This window comes from Pseudophryne corroboree, chromosome 11 (genome assembly GCF_028390025.1).
Source record: "Pseudophryne corroboree isolate aPseCor3 chromosome 11, aPseCor3.hap2, whole genome shotgun sequence".
In the NCBI taxonomy this organism is placed as follows: Eukaryota; Metazoa; Chordata; class Amphibia; order Anura; family Myobatrachidae; genus Pseudophryne; species Pseudophryne corroboree.
In genome coordinates, this window is record NC_086454.1 from 91,510,061 (window position 1) to 91,517,658 (window position 7,598).

The 7,598-nt window shown below is 40.8% G+C and overlaps 1 long non-coding RNA gene across 1 annotated transcript; it reads left to right on the forward strand.

Annotated features, from left to right (window-relative positions):
- Window positions 1-2,950: 2,950 nt before the first annotated feature.
- On the forward strand, window positions 2,951-6,589 carry LOC134969966 (uncharacterized). The gene is made up of 4 exons (XR_010189591.1): window positions 2,951-3,318; window positions 3,626-3,647; window positions 4,666-5,289; window positions 6,412-6,589. It is a non-coding gene; the product is annotated as an uncharacterized LOC134969966 (long non-coding RNA).
- The last annotated feature ends 1,009 nt before the right edge of the window (window positions 6,590-7,598 follow it).

The following is a 7,598-nucleotide window of genomic DNA, read 5'->3' on the forward strand; positions in this document are numbered from 1 at the left end:
ATTTTGGACATGGCCTGCGTGACCAAGACACGCAACTCCCTCTTAGTGAATGCAGGCTGTCTTTTCTTCCGTCTGGAGGTAGCCTGTGAGGTTTCTTCTTGTTGGTCATCACCATCTTCCTCCTCACTAGCAGCTTCTGTCTGTTGTGTTTGTGTGGCTAAAGCCAATTCTCCCTCAGTTTGGTCACTTTGTGTGTGTGGCAGGGTATCCCCAGTCAATTGTTGTGGTTCAGAAGCAGACATTTGCAGAGTACTAGGTCCTGCCTCTTCAACATCCGCAGAGGCGGATTCCAACATGCGCCTCTGGCAATCTAGGCGTCTTTTCCGCAATGCCATCTCCTGCTCTGCAATGCGGTCCATCTCTGCTGCGATTTGCTCACGAGAAGCCATGTTTGTGATGACGTGTGTACGCCGAGGTGTGTGCTTATATACCTACGTGCGTATCGTTAATTCACACAGGTGTACACTGTTAATCTGATTAATGATTGCACTGCTTATTTAAGGGCCTACTTTGCACGCTGTGAGTGTAGGTAGTTTGGAGTTTCACTTGAGTTTGTTGGCTTGTGCGTGAAGGTGCTATAGGAATTTTCAGAGTGAGTAATTGTCAAGCATACTTTTGTCCTTTTGTTTGCGTTTAGAATATAGTCAGTGTAGCATTTTGTCTGCGAATTTTCGTTTGTGAGTATTCTGGAATTCGTCTTGTTGTTCATTTTTTGATTTCAAAGTGTTTATTTTATGTTGATTGTTTGTTATTCTTTTTTACACATATATATTTAGCTAGTCCATTTTTGCAAATAAACCTGTGCTTCATTGCTTTTACTGACATTTTTGTTCTCTTGTAGGAGTATTTTTTTGGGAGACGTAACCCTAGTTGATTTTGTATCTTTGGTGTGCTATATAACACAAAGAGTTCCTTTCTTTATTTTGGATCAGGTAAGTTCCCTGGGCCTGTGTTGGTGCCTGTTTTGTTTATTGGTCTGTATGTTGTTTTTGACTGTCATATTTGCTCTCTTGTAGGAGTTTTTTTTTGGGTGACGTAACCCTAGTTGATTTTGTATCTTTGGTGTGCTGTATAACACAAAGAGTTCCTTTCTTTATTTTGGATCAGGTAAGTTCCCTGGGCCTGTGTTGGTGCCTGTTTTGTTTATTGGTCTGTATGTTGTTTTTGACTGTCATATTTGCTCTCTTGTAGGAGTTTTTTTTTGGGTGACGTAACCCTAGTTGATTTTGTATCTTTGGTGTGCTGTATAACACAAAGAGTTCCTTTCTTTATTTTGGATTAGGTAAGTTCCCTGGGCCTGTGTTGGTGCCTGTTTTGTTTATTGGTCTGTATGTTGTTTTTGACTGTCATATTTGCTCTCTTGTAGGAGTTTTTTTTTGGGTGACGTAACCCTAGTTGATTTTGTATCTTTGGTGTGCTGTATAACACAAAGAGTTCCTTTCTTTATTTTGGATCAGGTAAGTTCCCTGGGCCTGTGTTGGTGCCTGTTTTGTTTATTGGTCTGTATGTTGTTTTTGACTGTCATATTTGCTCTCTTGTAGGAGTGTTTTTTTGGGTGACGTAACCCTAGTTGATTTTGTATCTTTGGTGTGCTGTATAACACAAAGAGTTCCTTTCTTTATTTTGGATCAGGTAAGTTCCCTGGGCCTGTGTTGGTGCCTGTTTGTGTTTGTTCAAAGTGTTTTGATTATGTTTGTTTTCCATCTTGATAATAAATGTTATGTTTTGTACCGGGATTGATCTGCAAAGTAGTGTTGTTCTTGGCTGGGCTAGCTACTAAAGGGCTAACTTTTTATTTTTTTAATTTAAATTTTTTTAACCAATTATTCTTAATTTTGTAGTAGTTGTTTGTGATGTGTTTGATGTTCTGTTTTTTTAAATAATAGTATTTTTAACAATTACAATTTAACATATGTAGCTTTCATTATAATAATTTTTTTTTTTTTTTTTTTTTTATAATATTCTTTTTGGTCCTGAATTGAACCCAGAAAAAATGTCTTACGCTCCTGCAGTAAGTTGACACACCCTTTTTGTAATAATTTTTTGTTTGCATATTTTTTGGACTTTGTTTTTGTCTTATTCATTTTTTATTTTTTGTTTTTATAAAAGTGTGTGATGTCTATATTTATCGCAGCAGAAGCCCTACCTCCCCAACCCACGCCAGCACTCCCACCCCAACCGCCAGCCCCACAACCACAACCGGCTCCTCATCAACCAAGGCAACGGAGGCGTGCTAGGCCACCAATTTTCCGACCCCGTGTCCTACTTTTTGGGATGCCAGATGATGTGGTTGTACGTAGATACAGGCTGCCACCACATCTAATCCTAGACACTCTCTCCATAATAGAGAGTGATCTGGAGTCTGAAATTCGGTATCCTACAGCAATACCACCATTGACACAATTCCTTGCTGTGTTACATTTTTTGGCAACAGGGTCTTACCAGCATGTGGTTGGAGACCTGGTTGGCATGTCGCAGGGCCAGTTCAGTAAGGTCCTGCGGAGTGTCTGCCAGGCTTTCCTCAAGCGTGTGAAGCAATTTATTGCTATGCCTTTGGATGTTGGTGCCCTAGATGTGGTGAAGCGGCAATTTGCGGAAGGTGGTAGTCGCTTCCCACATGTTATTGGGGTTGTGGATGGCACACATGTAGCTATTCAGCCACCAAAACATAATGAAGAAATTTATAGAAACAGGAAACTGTTTCATTCTCTGAATGTAATGGTTGTTTGTGGGCCATCCCTCCAGATCCTTTCCCTGAACGCTAAGTTTACTGGAAGTTCCCATGATGCGTATGTCATTAGACAATCAGGGATATGGCACAGATTAAGATCAAGTCAACGAGCAGACATGTGGTTATTGAGTGAGTTGTTGCACATATTTTGTTCAAAATTTTGTATATTTTTCCAAATTGACTATTTCTAATTTTTTTTTTTTTCCTCAAACAGGAGACCGTGGATATCCTTGCACCCCCTGGCTCATGACTCCTTACCGTAATCCCAGGCCAGGACCACAGACGGCATTTAACTCCGCGCTTACTGCCACTAGGCAGCTGGTGGAGCGCACAATTGGGGTCCTTAAAGGGCGGTTTCGTGTGCTCCACCGCACTGGTGGCGACATCATGTATTCGCCGGAGATGGCAAGTAAAATAGTGGTCCTGTGCGCTATACTCCACAATATCGCGGTAAGGAGTAGCGTAGTGCTTCCTCAGACAGAGGAATTGCCTGATGAGGAGCCAGGGGTTGTCCGACACTTCGGTGGGGGGAGTGTTACAAGGAGGGGGAGCCAAGTCAGGGCAAGCATTGTTGCTGAATTTTTCAGGTATAGTGTTTTTTTTTACTCTATTGTTACCAAAATAAAAGCACAGTATGCATCATTTTGTATTTAAATGTAGAAATTGTGTTTGCTATTGTAAGGTCATTGTGTAATGCTTTTTGTGTGTTTGAATCTTTTTTTTTTTATCTTCAAAAAACAATAACACGTTAAGCTGACAATTTAATTTTGTGTCAAACAATACTGTGATGTTGCTAAATAGTGTCCTTATTTTTTTACTATTCTAACATCATGATTATTTAAACAAAAACACAAACAAATGAAACTGAATGTTGCCCACTTTGTGAATGTCCAGCTGAAAGACCACACAAACTGAGGTGAGTACTCAGATATGTTTATAAATTGATCTAAAACTGTGTGTGTGTCTGTGTCTGTGTTTTTTTGTTTTAAAATTTATGGTTGTGTTTTGCTTAAAATTTGCTTATGCGAATGCGTAGATCCGCTCGTGCGAAATAACACTCTGCTCTTCACAGCATTGCAAAGATCAATAAAGTTATTATAAATGACATATGACAGCATAGATTGTGGACCAATCACATGCTAACAGACATTATAAATATATGCCCAAATAAGGAAAACGCCATTGCCATGATGCGTGCGGCACCTTTCACCAGGCGGGAGCTCCGCGTCCTGGTTGCGGTGATGGACCGCCGCGTAGGCCGCGTTGGGCGATTCATCCCCAATCGTGTTAAGCGCGAGGCCTACGCGGAGGTCCGTCGCCTGCTGCGGTCTCGCGTCCGCAGCAGGCGGACCATCATCCAGTTAGAGCGGAGATGGAGTGATCTCCGAAGGAGGACTCCAGAGCTGTTGGCGGAGATCCGCCAGCAAATCCGCACTATGCATGCACGCAGTAAGTAACATTACATAAGATTATTAGCCTAAATAGTGCAAATTTTCACTAAGTGGTAGGCTAATTGCAACACTGAGTGAACATTTTGAAAAAATAGGACAGTGTGTGTGGTTAGGGCAAACATTACTGACTGTAGCAAAGTGTCCCTAAACAAGTGCATGTTTTACATAATTAGTAACCAGGCAGGAAACTGTACCAAAAAACTTGATCAGTGCTGTCTATATAATAAGGTAGCTTGAATAGTGATCTGGTGATGTTGGCTAGACAAATCAATATGTCTCAATGGAATAGATACAGGAATGGCCGACAAAATTTGTAAATTTCATAATTTTGTTTGCAGTGGGCAACATGAAGAGGTTTGAATAATTATTTTTTAAAAATTCTTACAAAAACTTTCTTTTACATGGAACCGAACAGTGAAAATTACAATTGATTACTATGTAATTTAACATGCAAATTGAAATATATTTTACCAATCATTCTAGGACGACCACAACGGCAAGCACCACATGATGCACCAGCTCAGCACCCTTCCCCTTCTCACTCCCCCTCCACTTCCCAGTCCCCCTCCCCTTCTCACTCCCCCTCCCCTTCTCACTCCCCCTCCCCTTCTCACTCCCCCTCAGCTTCCCAATCCCCCTCAGCTTCCCAATCACCCTCAGCTTCACAATCCACCTCAGCTTCCCAGTCACCCTCAGCTTCCCAGGCCCCCTCAGCTTCCCAGGCCCACTCCACTTTCCACTCCCCTTCTCAGCCAACCTCTCCTTCTCTTTCTGTGACCCCTTCTCCTCCTTCCCATACCCCTTCTCCTTCTACTTCGAACTCACCTTCTCAGCCCCCCTCACCCTCTATTGGCCTAACATTTTCACCGCCCCCCTCGCCCTCTCAATCAGACCCACCCTCTGAAATTACATCCCCAATCCAACCTCCTTCCCCCATCCAGCCTCCTTCCCCCATCCAGCCTCCTTCCCCCATCCAGCCTCCTTCCCCAATCCCTCCTCCTTCCCCCATCCAGCCGCCTTCCCCCATCCAGCCGCCATCCCCACCCAGTGAATGGGCAGAGGAAGCCCCTGAAGACAGTTCAGGGAGTCTTCATGTTGCCGAGGAAAGTAAGTGTTTTAACATTTTGTTAAAAATGATTACCTACTTACACTTACAATGACAAAACATGCAGTGTTGTACTGTTGGAATTCTTGTACCAAGGAAAATTAATTGTGTTTTTCTTCATGGTGTACATGTTGCATTTACATTTATTTGAGTGTCATTATATGTCCAGTGTTTATGTGTGCCATGTTTTGTGTGTCCACTCTAGGTCGACACTCATTAGGTCAACAGGGTTGGCAGGACAACAGGGTTTATATGTGTTAGGTTTTCTGGGAAACAGTTAGACCTGAGTGGAGTTTAGTATGTTGTTGTTCTTTTACACTTGTGCCTGTGTATTAATATTTACACTTACAAATCACATGCTTCACTTTGTTAGGCAGCCTAACGACCCAATGATTTGTGGTGTGAAAGTTACACTCACAAAATGATTATTGGATAAAGTCAAACCTGTTTGACCTTATTTAGTAAGGGCAGCTTTCATGGAGTGTGGGCATGCTAGGATATGTTGTCCTTCTGAAGATGTTGATATGCAATGTGATGATGCAGGACCAACACCCTAAAAAAAAAAAAAAAAACAAATGGGAATGAATGCCAACATGGTGTAACATTGACGAAGATGGTAGTTATCTTTAACATGGGATGTCGGCCATAGCAACCAATAAGATTATACTTTAAAAATTGGGAACCACTTCTACAATATAATATTCATATTTTTGCTTGTTTGCTATGGGCAACGTTCCATCTTAAATATAACTCACATAGTAGTAAATGTAACCCATGGTCTGGAACACTTTAAAATCTTAAAAAAAGGCTGAGCAGGCTTGTGTGTTGTTCTGCTAATGATTGTACCATAAAACAGGCAGGATGTAGTAACTTTGCCATTAAAGCAGGCCTGTCCAAACTGCGGCCCTACAACTGTTGAGAAACTACACATCCCAGCATGCCCTGACACAGCTTTGGCATTCCCTGACCACAAAACTGTGTCAAGGCATGCTGGTATATGTAGTTTCACAACAGCTGGAGTCCAGCAGTTTGGACATGCCTGCATTTAAGTGTGCTTTGCGCCTTGCTTGGATAATAAGTAATGTAATTAAGTTATTAATGTTTGTGTTGCATCTTAATTTCAGATGTTGCAGTTGGAGATCCTACAAGTTTTGGAGGCATTCTTTACACCATGCGCCAACACCTGCAAGGATTAATGCATTGTGTTGACAATTTGCAAAAATTTGCATGATTTTGTTTATTTTAAGAAAAAAAAAAAGATTTATTTTAAAAAATAAAATAAAAAAAGTTGATTAAAGTTAACCGGGTGTTGTGTTTATTAATGCAAAAAAGGATCAGCTGATTGGCAGGCAGAAATTGTTTGCAAAAAACATTACACACATCTTACGTTAGATTATTAACCAAAAAAACAGGAGATTATTGTGTTAAGAAACATGTAAACACCTTCATTCACAAACAACACCTTTAAAAACAAACAAAGGGGAAAAAAAAAAAAATACACTTTTACATGTTGATGGGCAATTATGGCAACAAAGTGTTAATCTGGTTTGTTTTGCAGACTTAATTGTTTAGGAACATTATCAATCATTACACTAATTGGATTCGTTATTGAAAAGGGCTTGTTGACTTTAAAAGGAATGGTGTAATTTCACTTAATAGCTTTAAAAAAACATTTTTGAGCGTTTTTCCTTAAAAGTGTGCACTTTTACGGTAAAATGTGTAAATCTACTAAAACTTAGTATTTTTACGATTAAGTATGTGTTATTGCGATGGATTCGCAATGCTGCGATGGTTTCGCATTACTGCGATGTCATTTGGCGTACGCCCACTTTGTGTAATACTGCGTACGAATGTGCAAAAATACGTTGGGGGCGGAGGTTCGCATATTTACTACATTAACGCAACTTTGCGAATATGTTGTGCGACCGAAAAACTTAGCGATCAACTCGGAATGAGGGCCAAGACTTCAACCAACACCCAAAGATGATTGCACACATTATTATGTGAATGTATTTGTGACACATGTCTTATCTTCATCTCTACAACCTTCAGGTAGTGACACACATAGTCGACAGGTGATATAGGTACATATATTAGCACTCACATGTTTTTCCCCCCTCCATGTATCATCAACTAATGTGCACCCCATTTGTTGGAACAAGAAGCCGAAAAGAGCTCGGTAGTGTTTGTTGGCCCACTTACAGACCCTTAATACGGGATAAGAAGGATTTAATGTATACTTCGCAATACCTCGAAGCTTATCTAGAACATGTACGGCACGATGATACATGCCCCTCAGACATGAAGTTCA